Source organism: Orcinus orca, chromosome 13 (assembly GCF_937001465.1).
Source record: "Orcinus orca chromosome 13, mOrcOrc1.1, whole genome shotgun sequence".
Taxonomy (NCBI): domain Eukaryota; kingdom Metazoa; phylum Chordata; class Mammalia; order Artiodactyla; family Delphinidae; genus Orcinus; species Orcinus orca.
In genome coordinates this window covers 76,488,194-76,505,258 of record NC_064571.1, presented here as the reverse complement: position 1 = coordinate 76,505,258, position 17,065 = coordinate 76,488,194, and the positions used below count along the sequence as shown (strand labels likewise).

Here is a 17,065-nt window from a genome sequence, read left to right as displayed (position 1 = left end):
TGGGCTAAGATTACTAAGTCCAGGTCCTTGGCATGTCCTGATTTTCGTTTCCTTTTCAGAGAAATACAAGATCCCAGGGTGGAAAGCATTTACTCGTGGTAGCTTCATTCTTCCTCTTTGCTCAGATCAACAGTCTGAGTCATCACCGGAGGCATCTTCGACTTTTATCTTTCTCTAATACCACACATGCAATCTACCTGAAAATCCTGTTGGCTCTGCCTTTGAAATATACTCAGATTCCACCCATTTCTGACTCCTTCCACCATAACCGCCGACCACTGTGGTCTAGGCTACCATCATCCCCCAGGTGGATTATTGCAAAGCCTTGTCACCCTACCCCCACCCTTGCCCAGCTCTAGTCTATTCTGCACCCAGCAGCAAGTGTGTCCCTTTTATAACTCAAGTCAGATCATGTCTCTCCTCTGCTCAGAACCCTTTAATAGCTGCCCGTGTCACTTGGAATAAATCCAGAATCTTTACCATGACATTCATGATCTGGCTTCCAGCTATCTCTCAGATCTACTCCTCTTACCCTTACTTAAGCCACACTGGATGCTGGGCTGTTCCTAAAACACATCAGACACTCTTGCTCCAGGGTCTTTGTGTGTGTGTGTTTTTTAAAATAAGTAAATTTTATTTATTTATTTATATTTTGGCTGCGTTGGGTCTTCATTGCTGCGCGCAGGCTTTCTCTAGTCACTCATGTTCTTTGCAGCCATTTTGTATCCTCTTACTCTGATTGAGTTTTCTTCTTGGCACGTAGCACCGTCTCAAGAATTATTTGTTTATTTACGATCTGTCTTCCCATACCAGGATGTAAGCTCCATGAGGGCGGGGACTTTGTTGTGTTCAGTGCCGGACCCCAGCTCCTAGGACAGTGCTTGACACGGAGAAGGCATGTGAGAAATATGTGTGGAGTGAATGAATGAACTCCTTGTGGGAGGTGTCTACTCACACTTGCATGTCTGGGGAAAAAGCTTTTATAGGGATTTCCTCCAGACCCTCTGAAGAGAAGCCGTCAAGGAGGCCGCTGTCTGGCTCTGCTTTCGTCCTCACCGCAGCTGGCACCTGTCCCGGGAAAGTGAGGCTGAGGTGTGGGAGAGCTGGAAAAGTGAGATGCTTATGCCACTTTTTAGGAGTGCAGGCCCCGTGAAATGGAGCCATCTAAACCTGTCTGACAGGAGTGAGGGCGGGATTCTGTCCAGACTTGTCAAAATTCTGCCCAAACTAGAGAATCTCGGGGCCTTCCCAAGTCCTGATTCTGTCCGTGCCAAGTGAGACTTGCAGAGAGGGCACTGTGACAGTCCCAGAGTCCTTGCTAAGGGCCAGGGACCAGGGACTGAGACAGTGAAGGAATGGGGCATCATCCCTATACACAAAGGAGGTAGAAGCTGCAACCTGTTTTGCCATGAAACCAGCAGCTACAGGTAAGCAGAGTCTTACTTTTAGAGTCATCCATTCATTCGGTGAATATTTCCTGCGTATGTGCTGTGTGCTAAGCACAATTTTAGGCCTTATAGGACTGCTCTAGGAGCTGAAGTTTCTGGGATGTGGACCACGGGGCCACAGGGAGGGACTGAAGTTGGCTCAGGAGAGTGCCCAGATCCCCTTCAAGTCCCAGACCCCCTCCCGTCTCCCCTTGTCTCTGTAGGAGAGGCAGCTGAGGTATCCAGGGCTGCCTTTCCACCTCCAGCAGGGATCAACACTGCCTGGGTCGCCGAGGCTGCTGGTGACCCACGGAGGCATTGGGCAGCCTCTGAAGCTTCCTACCCCTTCTCCTCACCATGAGGGTCCCTCGGCCCCTCCTCCTAACTCCCTAAGGGATGGAGGGTCATCTCCATCACCTGCTGCCCTGTGCTCTGGACCCAGAGCTCCACCTGCTGACGGACTATCCCCTTCAGGAGAGACAGGAGAGGGCCACCTTATAAACCAGTCAGTCATGTTGGGAGTTTAGAATGGAGCCTGACGCCCAGAAGCCAGTCTTGACTCAGGCAGAAGTTTCCCCCTCTGGGTGCCTCCAGACCTGGAGGGCAATGGGAGATCCAGACTCTCCAGCAGGGCATGACAACGCTGAGGTCTTACGGGCTGGCCTCACCCATTCACCCTCAGGCACAGGGGCCTGGGCGCTAGCTCAGATTCTATAGGACTTTGGGAGTGGCAGGACTTCTGTGATAACTGTCTTTCTCCCTGGCAGCTGCAGGGGGTGTAAACACTTGAGTGGACGTCTGAAACAGCAGGTGAGGCTAAGAACTCACAACGGCTGATGTGATCTGGTTTCCAAAATTTGGCACTCCCTGCCTGGCCCGTGAAACCCATCCTGAGTTCCTGTGATGACCAGCCCGGTGGGGCCAGGGCTGTCCTCACGAGTAGATCAATGGCATTACTTTGGGTCACCTCTGGGGATGCTTTCAGCACTGCTGTTCTCCGACTCAAGAGAAGAGAGCTGTGTCTACTGAGCTTTTATTTATTTATTTATTTTTATTTATTTATTGTTTTTAATTTTTTTTTGGTCGAGCTGCGAGATCTTAGTTCCCCGACCAGGGATCGAACCTGTGCCCCCTGCAGTGTAAGTGTGGAGTCTTCACCACTGGACGGCCAGAGAAGTCCCTCTACCGGGCTTTTAGACTTTTCGGTTTCTCTCTAAGAACACTCTGAGCTCTGAGCACAACACTTTGTATTTTTCAGGGCATATTTATACATGGTTCTTCGAGAGAATCCAGACCCACTGGTGGCCTGGCCAGAGGTTGGCGTTTGCAGAGTCTGGGCACTGGGGTTGTGCTTGAACCTCAGTTCTCCGGGCGAGGGAAGCTAGTGAGTGACAGGAAGGGTAAACCACAGACAGCAAAGCATTCCCGAGGGCCTCAAAATACCTGAAGGGAGGTGCTACCAAATGGGCTTCCACCTCAGAAAGAGGGAGGGAGGTGGGAGGTCGAGGAGGATCTCATGATTGTTAAAAATTAGTTTGATTTTTTTTAATGACCTTATCTGGAGGCCAGAGGTCGCTGAGATATGATCATTTGGGTGAAATAAGGAGGTTGCTCCAGGGCGGGGGAGGTAAAATATTTCACAAAACCTGGGACATTTCTGCCTGGAGCCCAGCACCTCTGGCACCTCGGGCAGCAGCTTTGGACACGAAGGAGAGAGAGCGTTCTTGGGAACCATGGCATTTGCATAGGGGGCACTGGTGCTCAGGCAGAGGAGAGTGCCCTCCCTGCAGGATCCTGGGAGGGGACTTGGAGGGGCCGGCAGGAGGGAGAACAGGGGGAAGGTGGTCCACACTGCCTGTAACTGCCCGACTGGTCTGTGAGCACACATGAGGCACCTCCTGAGAGCTCCTCAAAATGCTTAAGAAGTTTTCAGGGCCCTGGAGCCCAGAGTGGGCAAGTGGGAAGGAGAGTAGGAATCTGACTTATTGAATTTGCTCTAAGCGTGTGGGCTTCAGTAGTTGTGGCTCGCGGGCTCTAGAGCACAGGCTCAGTAGTTGTGGTGCACGGGCTTAGCTGCTCCGCAGCATGTGGGATCTTCCCGGACCTGGGCTCGAATCCGTGTCCCCTGCATTGGCAGGCAGATTCTTAACCGCTGTGCCACCAGGGAAGTCCCCCCAAATTGCTGGCTTCTTACCTCAGACACTAGTTTCCCTTTCCTGCTGACAGCATTCTACCCCTCATTTCCCGTCTATTTTCTTCTTTCCCAGTCTTTGCTACCCTCTCTCTATTACTTCCCCTACATAAGACCCCACGGGTGCTGGTGGGAAGAGAACCACGCCACCTCTTCTTTTGGCCTCTGTCTGATAGGCTTTGTAGAGAAGGTGTAGGTGGGAATGGGATCCCTGGGGAATTCTACTCCACTGAGAAGTCTCCGTGACACTTTACCTATTCACAAAGCTTCTTCATTACGCGAGATAGCAACTGGTCATCATCGCGCTCCAGTAATGCCCGTTGGGGAGCACTTTCTCATATGCTTCCCCCACTCTGGACACCACCGCCTGGACCACAATTAGCAGCTGAGTCCACTTACCATGCCTACATGCGACTCCAGAGCCCTGCAGACTTGACTAACACGAATTAAGAAGGGTTCTTTAACTGAGACTTTTATTTATACAAGAAATATTTTTTTGATTATCTGAGACAATTGAAAACAACCAAAATACCTCACACAGTACACCGGCAGTGAATTATACAGTGATCACAAATTCTGTAGAGCTGCGCTGTCTGCTGTGGTAGCCACTAGCTACATGGGCCTATTGAAATATTTTAATTAATGAAAATTAAGTAAAATTAAAAATGCAGACCCTCAGTTGCACTAGTCACATTTCACGTGCTCAATAGCCACATGTAGCTAGTGCTGCTGTATTAGTGCAGATAGAGAACATTTCTACCATGGCAGAGAAAATATATTACAACGCTGTTCCACAGTCACCCAATCTCTGAAATTGCTGAAAACCTTATCCAGCTGTGACTAATGAAAACAGTCCTGTCCAGTCCTGTCCATATGTTCCTCATCATTAATTCTGAAGCTTTCTTACCTGTGACCCTCATCCCATGTTGTCTGACCCACAAGGAGAAACTCTTGATATCTTTGCTGATCTGCTCATTACAAAGAATTCTGTCTTTCCATCTGCGATTGCTTGGAGTTTACATTTTAAGTGCAGAATCCTCTTCAGCAAGAACGGCTTTAGGGAGTGAATCCTAGGAGCTTGCATGAACCTCTCCTTTCTGGAACTTGGCTGAGTTGTCCTGGGAACATGTGTCCTGCATTTACACAAGTCTGAGTCAGTAAGGTGCCGCCTGCTTGTCCTTTGGTTCAGACGCCCTTGGGCTGCTGTAATCATTAACTCTTGCAGGAGGCTCAGAGCGTCTGCTTCTCATCAACTAGAGGCAGCTGCTGTTGAAGTCCTGAGTTGGGGAGAAGAAATGGGTGAGAGGGTGGCCGTCAAGAGCTTGGGGGTGGGACACTGGGGAGGGAGGGAAATTGACCTGCAATGCAGTGTCCCTGATCAGCTCTGGCACGTTTGTGTCTCCACAGTTGTGTTGGTCCCCAGGGACAGCCCTGGGGCCAGCTGCATGGTCTGAGCAGCCTGCGGTCTCCTGGTCGTGCTGGGCACTGTGTGCTACACTGCGCTGGGCACCCTGGTTCCTGAGTCCAGGGGCGGAGTGTTCCACATTTACATCTCCCCTACCCATGGCTCCTTGTCTGCCTTTCTTATCACCTACACATTGGCCCTGATAACCTGCCAAAGCTCTCTGAGCTTTGCTTGAGTACGCACGGCCCCAGGCCCTGGTCAGGCCACAAAATGTCATGCTGGACCGCCTCCCATCCTGTGCCATTATCATGCTGCTTGGGCTCAACACCCTGTGCTGAGCTGTCCCACCATGCGGAAGCCCTCCTCACCCACTTAGGCTCCAGCCCGGACACTTACCTCACTCCACTCGGGCTGTGACATCCTTTGCAAGCCAGCTGTTCCCCACGTGGCACCCTCCTTAGGCTCCAACCTCACAGGACGGGTCACTCTTTGTCTTAGTTCAGGCTGCTATAACAAAGTGCCTTAGACTAAGTGGCATATAAACAACAGACATGTATTTCTCACGGTTCCGGAGACTGGACATCTGAGATCAGAGTACCGGCAGGGTTGGTTCTGGTGAGGACCCTCTTCCAGCTTGCAGACTGCTGACTTCTCGCTGTGTCCTCACATGTGGAAGGAGAGTGAGGGAGCTCTCCGGGGACCCTTTTGTTTACAAGGGCACTAATCCCATTCATGAAGGCTTCACCCTTATGACCTAATCACCTCCCAAAGGCCCCACCTCCTAATACCATCACATTGGGGGTTGGGATTTCAACATACCAATTTTGGGGGGACACGTTCCGTCCACTGCACTCTTTTACCCAGATGTCCTCCTTACTCTGCTGAGGCTCCAACATCACTGCTTTCCTCCCCTCCCTCCATGCATGCCTGTTTTGCTTCTTGCCACCAAATGTCTTTGGGACTGAATTGACTAGAAGGGAATTGACTAGAAGGGAAAGGGAAAAGAAAGAGGAAAAGAGGAAGGGGGATTGTGTCTTTATTTTTAACATCTAATATGTTTTGGCACATACTGACCACTTTGTGTTCACTTCCCCCGGTGCACAGTCTGTCAAGTTGCCTTTTATTTCAGGAACATTCTTGCATGATTTGTCCAGTTCCATGGTATTGTTTTCCTTCTTTGGGGACTCCAGTTCTGTGCTTGCTGCAGCTCCACTGTCTGTCTTCTCTGTGTATCAATGTCTTTAGGATTTATTTAAAAATAGTTTCTTTTCTATGCTTATTTCATTTCTATCCTCAAAAGATTTTACTGTATTTTCCACTGTATTTGTACCCCCTCCCCTGTACTCCTCTGCTTTTGTTTTGATTTTTGTGATGTTTCTTTTTGTCTCGTACCTCTTTTCTGAGTTCTGCAAATGTGTAAGATCAAGTTTTCTCTTGTCTTCTCACCATTTCTTCTCTGGGACTACATATTTTTTTAAATTCATTCTTCCTTATTGAGGCTATTTCTTTATTAAGTCTTTGAAAGTAATGGCCAAATGTTTGGTCAAAATTTTCACCTATTTCATGGCAACTTGATTGGTGATCCTTTGTAGCTGGTAAGTTTTGCAGCAATTCCCTGCCTGTTTTTATTTTCCCCTCTTTGAATTAAAGCTGGCTGCCTTTGAATTTCTCTAGTTGACCTATTTGTTGGGGTTTGCTTCAGGGGACAAAGTTTTGCTAATGTTTTTCTCATATTGTTGTTGCTAGGTTGTTTCGCTTCCCCCCAAAGAGGTCTCTATCCTGTCCTCCTTACTATCACGGCTCTTATATTGTACGCAAGGGGTACTGACTTATTACTTCAAGTTGAGCCTTTTACCAAAAGCAAGTTTTCATGCGGGGGTTTCTGGGATCTGTTCCTTCTGGGCTGTTTTGCATTTCATTTCCCTTCTCTACTCCAAGGGGCTTTCACAACATATTACCTTCATAAAGAGTATGAAGTAAACTTAGCAGCTTTCGGTAGCATTTATGCATTTTTGAGTTGTGGGTTGTATGTTTCCTAGTTTGACAGAAAAGGAAGTTTCTATTTATTTCCATTATTTATGCTAAAGGAAACTCCTGTTTCCTTTGCTACTACTCACACTACTCCTGACACCAGATGTGAGGGATTTTCCACACCAAGCAATTCTCCAATTTTCAGTAGACACCAACTGGGTTTCCTACAGTTTAATTCTGACACTAACTGCCTGGAGTTAGCACAGACCCCACAGGTTAAGGGCTCAGTTCACGATTGCCCCTCATTTCAGATGCCAATTGCAAGTCCCAGGTGGTTTGTCAGCTTCCAGTCAGGTGACAGAAACCACACAGCAATTTTATTAGCAGTAGAAAGTTAATATAGAGAATTGTCAACTCCGTGAAACCACTGAAAGGGCAAAAGGAGAACGGTATATGTGAAATACTAAGAAATACATATACTGGTCTCTGTCCCCAGCTTCTGCTAGTATTTGGTCTTTGACCCCAGTTCCACAAACTTTCTAAACCCCTTGTAATTCCCAGGGTGATAAAGGTGCATGGAGCACCTTCTGTACTAATATTTGTTCTCTGACCCTATTCCTGACACAGAGCTCCTAAAATCCTTGCAATTTCCTGAGTAACGAGGGGGTGATAAGAGTTAGCAGAGCTCCTAAATCCCTTGGAATTTCCTGGGTGATAGGAGCATTTTTGTTCTAATGCAGTGACTCTGGGTGGGCTCCTGGGTGGGAGCTGGTCACCAGAAAAACTAAGCATGATTAGAAGCTTGTAACTCTCAGCCCCAAACCCTGTTCTCCAGGGACGGAATAGGAGCTAGAGATTGAGTGAATTATCCATCATGCCTATGTGATGAAGCCTCCATAAAAATCCCTAAGTTATGGGCTTCAGGTAGCTCCTGGGTTGGTACAGGGTGGTGCACCCCAGCTCCACAGATACAGAAACTCCTGCACTGGGGACCCTTCCAGACCTTGCCTTATGTACCTCTTCATCTGGCTGTTCATCTGTATCCTTTATTATGTTCTTTATTATAAACTGGCAAGCATAAGTGTTTCCCTGCATTCTGTGAGCTATTCTAGCAAATTATCAAACTCAAGGAGGCGGTTGTGAGAAACCCCAGTTTATAATATTAAACTCTAGCAAATATGTTTCCTGAAGCTGTTGAGATAATATTTTTTCTCCCTTAATGTTTTAATATGTAAGTAAGTTATATTAATAGGTTTTCTGAAATTTAGACATCTTTGTATTGGTGAGATAAAGCAATTTTATAATGAGAAACTAAAAAAAATTGTTGGATTCAATTTTCTAATATTATGTTCAGAAATTCTGCATCTATATTCATAAATGGGTTACCTTTTAATTTTTCTTTCTTTTTTTTTTTTTTGGCCATGGCGTGTGGCATGCAGGATCTTAGTTCCCTGACCATGGATTGAACCCGCAACCCCTGTAGTGGAAGTGTGGAGCCCTAACCACTGGACAGTCAGGGAATTCTCAACATTTAATTTTTCTTTCTTGATCTGTTCTTGTCTGGTGGTGGTTAAGACTATTCTAACCTCATCTAACCTCATGATTTAGGCAATGTTTCCACTTTCTTCTTTTCTCTGATAATTTGCATAATATTAGAATGGTCTGTTCTTTGAAATTTGACAGATAGTTTCCTTTTTTTTTTTTTTTTGGCTGTTGTTTTTCTTCTAAACTTTTTAACTTCTTTTTTTTTTTTTTTTTTTTTGCGGTATGCCGGCCTCTCAGCGGTGTGGCCCCTCTGGCCGTGGAGCACAGGCTCCGGATGCACAGGCCACGCGGCCATGGCTCACGGACCCAGCCCCTCCGCGGCATGTGGGATCTTCCCGAACCGGGGCACGAACCCGTGTCCCCTGCATCGGCAGGCGGACTCTCAACCACTGCGCCACCAGGGAAGCCCACTTTTTAACTTCCGATTTAATTTATTTAATGATTTAGCATACAAGTTATCTATTTTTTCCTAACTTTCAGATTTGTCAAAAATGTAGTACGTAATGTTCTCTTACTCTCTTTCCTTAACTTTATTTGTATTTAATTGTTTAAAAAGTCAAAATATTACAGATCTCGGTTCCATTCCTTCCCACTCCTCTTGCTTCTATCCCAGAGAGAATCACTTTCGACTCTCATAGCTATGTCTTCTTTCTTCTAGAATTCAGACTTTCTTTTTCCACATATTTCTGTCTTTTAATTCTTCCATATTTTCTTTACATTCTGTTATAACTTTTTTGCATGATCTATTTAATCCATTTAGATTTTTTTAAATGACATTAATAAGGGAACTAGCTTTTTTTCTCATTGTGTCTAGTGAATTGTACCAGTATAATGTATTGAAAAGTCCTTTCTTCCTCTGAAATCCATTTTCTGCGGGTCCACGGAGCCTGTGCTTCTCCTAGCTACTCCCAGCTGATTACTGAGTAAGCTGGGGATACTATGGCAGGCCCTTTCCTGGGAGACAGGGGACTCCTGGGAGGGTGACTGTGGCCTGAGAAGTCCTTGCTCAGCTTTCCTTCTAACTGCACTGAAAACTTCCTCCCAACTTTCCATCCTTCCTTGCCTTTCTCCTTCACTCCAGGTCAGGCATATATCATGGGCTGACACCTCTTCCAGCCTTTGCTGACTTCCTCCCCATTTTCCTTCATTGACGATTCCCCTGATAAATTTCCTGTACATTTAATCTTGTCTTGGTATCTGTTCCTTGGAGGATCTGTGGTAACACATATGTGCACGTATTGGGACAAGAGTCATGTAGAGTTAAGAGAACCTCCAGATATGTTTGGGGATCTGAGGGTGGAGGAACCTTCGCTTACTTCCACGGGGAAGACCCAGGAAAGCACGTCAGGTCATAGAATTCCCCCATTGTACAAGACAACATGATGCAGCATAGAAATGTAGAAATGTTGGCATGACACATTTAGGCAAAATGCCTCAAGATAGCCTCTCTGGTCTTCTGTGGCTCCAGAGTGGCGCTAGAGTATCAAAACATTCCCCATGCTCCTTACACCTGCAGCAACAGCAGGTCAGCTGTTAAGGTAGAGCAGACCCCAACAATGGCCGTGGAGGACCTGGACAAAGTGAATCCTCCCAGTCTATAGAGCCTTTAGCAACCTAGTGGCTCATTTGAAACTTAATAAGTAGCTGTACCTTATAACTCCTGTTTAGCAAGATATGGTATAAACTCTGGATTGGTGACTAATTGTATCTGGCAGCATTCTTAGTTGTAAACAACATACACTGATTTATGCATAAAAAGGAGTTTATTACTGTGATATTAAGTAATAAAGCAATACTAACATTTATTAAACGCTTACATTTTGCCAACCATCATGTGAAATTCTTTGCATGTATGAAACTCATTGTAATCCTTACCACAACCTTTATAACAATAATAGTACCTCTGACACTGATACTATGGTTAACCCCACATTTTGGATGGGAACATAGCATAGAGAGGTTAAGGAACTTTCTCAAGGTCACACAGCCAATTGGTAATAAAGCCAGGGTTTAAACCCAGGCAGTTGGACTCCAGAGCTTCTCCATTGCCCACGACACTCTGTAGAACTTGTGATAGGAGTATTGTGTGTGTTAGGCTGGAAGGATATGAAGGCAGGGACAATAGTCTAGATCATAACATATAAATTATGTGGTGAAACCCTGAGGCTTGCCTTGCCCACACAATGATGCTGCACCTGGACACTGTCCCTAGAAATGTCACCACTCACAAACCAAATGGGTTTTCTGCCTCTTCACATCACAATTCTCTGATTCAAAAGGTAAATGCATCTGAGTGGCAGAACCAAGGTCATGTGCCCACACCGAAGCTGGAAGGGAGTCTGAGGAATATTTTTTAGCTTCTATAGTGGGATGTATACAGGTTCTGCTTCATAAGGTGAGGGACTCCTTATATGTAAAAAAAAAAAAAAGTTCAAATGCTGGGCACCCAAAAATAATGACAAATGTCGTTATACTAGATATTTTGCCTTTCTTTTTCTGTTTTCTGAAAGGAACTTTGTTATCTTGTTTTTCTCCAGCATTGTTTACCAGGTGTTTTGGAGATAATTGAATTCCGCACTTAAGATGTGAGTTGCTCAATCATATCTTAAACTTACAGAGAAGAACAGAGACAATTAAGAGATCCTGGACAGCAGACTGTAACAACTGGATATAATGCTTGGTTGTTTCCCTTTGGGAATAGGATAAGTGTATCAGTTAGCTTTTGCTGTGTAACAAATTGCCTTAGCATACAGTGGCTTAATATAGTCATCATTTATTAATCAATGATTCTGCAGGTCAGCGATTTGGGCTGGGTCCAGTGGATAGTTCCGTGGGTCTCGGCTGGGCCCATGCAAGCTTCTGTGGCCTTCCTTCAGTTTTGGAGGCCTTCGGTCAATAACCCCCTCACCACATTTCTGGCTGTTGGCTTGAAGAACAGGACAACTGGTTTTGTATCTCTCACCACTCAGCTCATTCACCTACCTCATGCACATGATTGATGTCAGGGTTCCAAGTGGAATAAGAGAGGGTAAGCTTGAACGTGCAAGCACTTTTTAAGTCTCTGCTTGCTTCAAGTTTGCTATTGTCACCTGAGGTGACATGAGACCAAACCCTGGGGTAGTATGGGAGGGGACAGAATGATGAGACCTTGAGAGCTGATAGTTAAATTTGCACGAATTTTGCAAGCTAGTGGTTAAACTGCTTGTAGCTCGAAATTGGCCATGGTGCGAATATTTATATCATAGAAATTGGCAAATGCTACAAACCAGGGCTTTTTTTTTTTTTTTCTTCTCTTTTCAGAGAACCAATTTAACAGTATGTCACTAGATCTATATGAGGGCATGGGCACATGGAGAGAAATTATAGCAGCTGTTCTGGAAACAATCTAATGAATATGGTCTTTTTTATATTTGAGACTCACAGTTTCTAAGCATGACCATTATTAGAATTGCATATATAAAAGATAGGATTGCATGTGTGTCAAGCAGCCTAGGGTTCACATTATAGTGGTCATTTACTTCTTTTAAAGCATCCTTTCATCTTTTCCAGTAACAGACCCTGCTTGAACCAAGCTAAGCCTCTCTCATGACATAGTGATTTATCCAAAGGACAAGCACATGAACCAAACTAATTTAGTCAGAATTATTCCCCAGGGTTTTTTCAAACTGAAGTTGGGGGAGGAAAGTCCCTCTCCTTTCTCTTACAAATTATGAAGATATGAGCTAAGAGCCACCAGCAGTCGAAATGACATTTTTGTAGGGGACAGCTGGCCTAAGAGAGAAAAAGCTAACAGAGAGAGATTTGCATGACAGAGAGACAGAAAAACAGAGAGTGAAAGAAGGAGAGATGAGGGAGAGAGGAAAAGATGGATCCATCCCAACCCTTCTTGCTGTTTGGTTGTGTCTAACACAATATGTGTATATTTTTGCCTATAGTAGATTGAATTAACAGTTTCTGTCACTTGCAACCAAATAGTCCTGACTAATACATGAACACAGATATCTTGTTGAAGAGGCAGAGAAACTAGGACAAGGAAGGGACCAGTATTGCAGTGCAAAGACAGGATCTGGGTCAGGGTGTCTTGTTCATTCTTGGGAGGTAAATTATACAAAGGAGAACATTGGTAATATCATATGAAGAGTTCCTCTGAGATTTGTAACTCTCCTCTCTACCCACTGTGTCAGTTCAGGGCATGGTTGCAGATAATGAAAATGACTCCAGACAACTGAAGTAGAAAGAGATTTAACACAGGGAGTTAGGTGATTACAAAATTATTGGAAAGGCAGGAGGGCCAAACTGGACACTGAACTTCCAGGACTGGCTCCCCTATAACAATGCCACAGAACTGGCCTGCCGAGGAAATCATTGCCCCAGCTGCTGACTTAGGGATATACCACCTCCACTGCAATTCACGTAAAAAAATTGGACGCCCTGTACTCTATCTCTTTGCAACTACAAAGTTAGACCAGCCAAGGAGGTTTCTGTTTTTGCAACCACAGAAGAAACAAATACCTCCTTGACCATACTTGCCAGCAGAAACACCAGCAGCCACAGAAGCATGTACTCACTTCCAAATCTCACTCCTTACAGGCAACAACAGTTAACCTTTTCTGAAATTTTCCAAACATACACAAACACGTGTGTGTGTGTGAACGTGTGCGTAAAACAAATGGGATCATGCTGAGTAGTGGTCTGGTTGCTAACTGATTTAAAGGACCTTGAAAAGGATGCCTTTTCTAGGTGAAGAATGAAAGAATATAACTGGGTTTCTTAAGCACATCACTCTGAGCCCTAATTTTAACACGGAAACAGAATCCTTGGGAACAAAGATAAAATATTTAGGAACAACATTAAGAATTAAATTAAATAAATAATGGAAGAGGCACACAATTTCCTTGAAAGTCACATCAAAATGAAGTATTCTTTTGAAAGTAAAGTTTGGATTTGTATATACACACCTTTTTTGTTTAAAAACGAAAAGCTTTTATAATTTATGAAGGTAAAAATGTACATTATTAATTTTTAAAAAGCAGAATTTTATAGTTTTATCTAAATGCCATTTCAAAACTTACAGAGCAAAGAGCAAATACATTGCTCTTTCAAAAACACAATATAAAGGGCAAAAGTTAAAACGATTTTTATATACCTGCCAAAGTTAGAAACTAAAGAAAACCTTCAAAAATATAGAAAGAAATAAAAATTCCTGAATCTAAGAGTAAATGGCATGTATAGGCTGATTTCACATAAGAGATAATAAGATCGATATATCACCTAGTCAGTGCCACAGAATCTGACTCTATATAGTTCAGTACTATAAGACAAAAAAAAAGTCTAGATGATGAGAAGAGAAAAAAGAAAGATAGCCACTTGTCGGAGAAGAGCACCGGCCTCATCCTCACTTCTCACTGGGCGCACGCATGTCCCGGGCCCTCCCACACGCCTGGGGACTGTGTGAGGGACACACTGTGTGAGGCTGGGGGAACCTGAGTTACTGCCTTTGTGCACTGACCCTGCTCCAGGAGCCCATCTCTCTCTGCGATTCATTGATCCTGGCGCCGCTCACGGCTGTTAATCATCGCAGCCCAGAGGGAGGCCTCTTGAGAGGGAGACTCAGACAGGGAGAGATTCCACCCCGTCTGCACGGGCAAGCAGTCAGGTGTAAAGTCTGCATCACCCGGCTTCCCGCTCCAGCGTGGGAGCGTGCCCCTGGCTAGCCTGCTCTGGGAGTGTGCTGGGGCCATGCTGAGTACGTATGGGGTCAAGAGAGGGAGAGGCTGTGAGGGCAGTTTGGCTCAGACAATGGGGGCCCCTGAGTGAGGCATCCGGGCTTGAGTTAAACTGCAGCGTTGGGGAGGAGAGTGGTGCTTTGGAAGATGAATCTGGCTCCTTGTGCTGTAAGGAATTGAGGGTGAGAGCATCTGCGGAGGGGACCTGGGGTGGTAGCGGTGGGTGCGAGGGTCGTGGAGGGACCTGGGACATACGGCAAGGAGGACTGGCCTGGTCTTCTTGCTTGTGGGTGAGGGGGCGGGGACGGAAGCCAGGACTCGGGGTTTGCCCCTGGGTGACTTGGTGAGCGTGTGATGGTTTACGGAAACAGGGAAGGGGGAGGAGGGGCAGGTCTGAAGGAAAAGGAGGTGTTTTACTTTGTTCAGTTTGAAGTGCTGCAGGCGGTTCCTGTGAAGATAGGGGGTTTGTGTATCTGGAGCTCAAAAGCCAAGTCAAGGTTGGAGATGCATATTTAGAAATAAAGGTGGAAATGGAAGCCACGGGAGTGAATAAGAGTGCTGAAGACAGAAGTTTTCAACGCCACGGACAAGCTGTTTTAAGGGAATGACCAACCTCATAGGAATCTACCAGGCCTGTTCTAAAAGTACCCCCACCACTGTTCATCACAGATACACACGTGCACGTTTCCTGCATTCGGGTCACAGCACTCACGCCCCTCTCTGAAGTGCATCTCAGAGAGGAGCTCGTAAAGACCTAGCCCCTTAATATGGGGGAGGGGCTCAGGGCTCTGTCCATGCGGGCAACAGGGCACTCAGCGGATAGCCAGCTCCCTTGTTGTCTGCGGGCAGTCACGGCGCCCTGTCCTTAGAGCGGTCCCCTCCCGTAACCTGCCGCACTCGGAGCCCTGGCCCCAGGTCTGGCCTCGGGGATGTCTGAACAAACCACCAGCGCTGGGAAGGCAGAGTGGCTTCCTTGGCACCATAGCTTCCCTGACCCAGGCCCTGCCTCTGGCCCCCACTTCCCAGGGTCTGGGGTTTGCTTCTGACCCGCTCCGGCGCTGGCTCCTGCCCCCAGCTGCCCCTTGCTGGTATCGAGTGCTATGTAAGAGGGCCACCCTCACCTTGACCTTGCTGTTGTCCCCTGGGAGTCTTTCTGACGCTCCCTCCCCACTGCTTTTCCTGGCTGCTCTCTGCACAGCCTCTCGGCTCCCGCTTTTTGTCAATTGCTCAGCCGCGGAGGCGGCAGAGATCTGGAGGCTTCCCCTGCTGCTTTCCGGCCCGTGGGCTCGTGCAGGGGAGAAGCTGGCAGGACAGTGACCAAACAACAAGGAGCGAGCGCCTTCCCTCCTTCTGCCTGCCAGTCTGCTTCTGGTGCCACCTACTGGCAGAACATACCAGGGACCCCTGACAAGGGAGGCGTGGAATTTGCAGGGCTCCAGCCCCAGCGGCACGAAGCAGAGGATCTACGTGGGTCTGGAGCGGAGACACCACAGCTTGAGGACTAATCAGCACAGTGCCCTGCTCACTGCATTTCTTCACAAACTCTTGCTCGTCCTCTGGGTCTCAGCTCAGGTGTGGCTTCCTCCTGGCAGCTTCCTCAGGACCCAGCGCCCTCTGTGGTTTCCCACAGAACCTTGCATCCACTTCTGAAGAGCACAAGCCAACTTGCAGGAAAGCCCTCTCTTTATATGTCTGCCCCCTTACTTGGCTGTGAACTTCTGAAGGAGAGAGACTTTGTCTATCATCTTGTAAAATTCTCAGGGATACCACACAGCTCAGGAAGTCCTTAGTGAGCTGCAGTTCCTGAAGTTGTAAGCACTCTGGAAGAAAGCTGGGAAGTAAGTGAGCAGCGATGTTCCTGGTTAAGCCACTTTTTTTTTTCTGACAATAGTAACGAGTAGCGTTTATCAAACACCTGGGAGATACCATCCACTTCTTTTCACATTCTGCATGTATCAACTCATTTAATCTTCACACACTTATGAATGAAGGTACAGAGAGTTTTAGCAACTTGCCTAATGTCGCACAGGTAGAAGGTGGTAGACCCCAAATTGGAATCCAGGCAGTCTGAATTCCAGAGCCTGTGCCTTTAGCCACTCTTTTGCCCAAGGATAAGGGGAATTAGAAAAATGTGGCCAGGTTATGTGGCTGATGCCAACGATAATAATAATACCACTGATAAAACATGACCTTCATAGTAGATACCTTTGCAGTATTGTCCCCCTTTCTGAGGAATTCCCCCTTTCTCTTTTCTTTTGGGGAACGAAGGCTCCCAGATCTCCAAATATATGGTTCTAGAAGAGGGTGCTAAACCTAGTACCCTGCATCCACGGGTGGACACGTGACCCAGGTGGGACCGATGAGAGCCCTCCTTGGCATTTTTCATGTTGGCGCAAATAGATGAGGGAAGCACCTCGTGGCAGGTGAAGCTGGGAGATGCTCCAGGCTCGTGGGAGAAGCCAGTCTGCCAGAGAAAGGAGCTGATTTGCAGAGAGAAGCAGGGATGAGAGAAGAGGAGAGCGCCACCTTTCCCTGTCCTGCTGTTGATACTCTGAACCAGTAAACTCTCCTTTTGCCTCATCTGGTTTATGTCTGGTTTTCTCACACTTGAAACTAAGAGAGCCCTAACTCACAGCATTTTAAAGTTTATGAAATCCTTTCACAAGTAGTTGGTTCTTACACTAGCCTGAGGAGGCAGGTGGGGTAGTATCATCTCCCCATTTTACACAAGGGAAACTGAGGTTTGGTGCAGCTAAGTGACTTGCCAAGCACCAAGTGAGGGGCGGAGCTGGCTAAGTGG

General features: G+C 46.5%; 2 long non-coding RNA genes across 2 annotated transcripts; one reads left to right on the top strand and one right to left on the bottom strand.

Annotated features, from left to right (window-relative positions):
* Positions 1–1,080: 1,080 nt before the first annotated feature.
* LOC117203240 (uncharacterized) lies at positions 1,081–16,845 on the top strand. The gene is made up of 2 exons (XR_004485929.2): positions 1,081–1,427; positions 16,534–16,845. It is a non-coding gene; the product is annotated as an uncharacterized LOC117203240 (long non-coding RNA).
* LOC125960901 (uncharacterized) lies at positions 4,070–11,948 on the bottom strand. The gene is made up of 2 exons (XR_007471052.1): positions 5,420–11,948; positions 4,070–4,895 (listed from the first exon to the last, which is right to left on the bottom strand). It is a non-coding gene; the product is annotated as an uncharacterized LOC125960901 (long non-coding RNA).
* Positions 16,846–17,065: the final 220 nt, after the last annotated feature.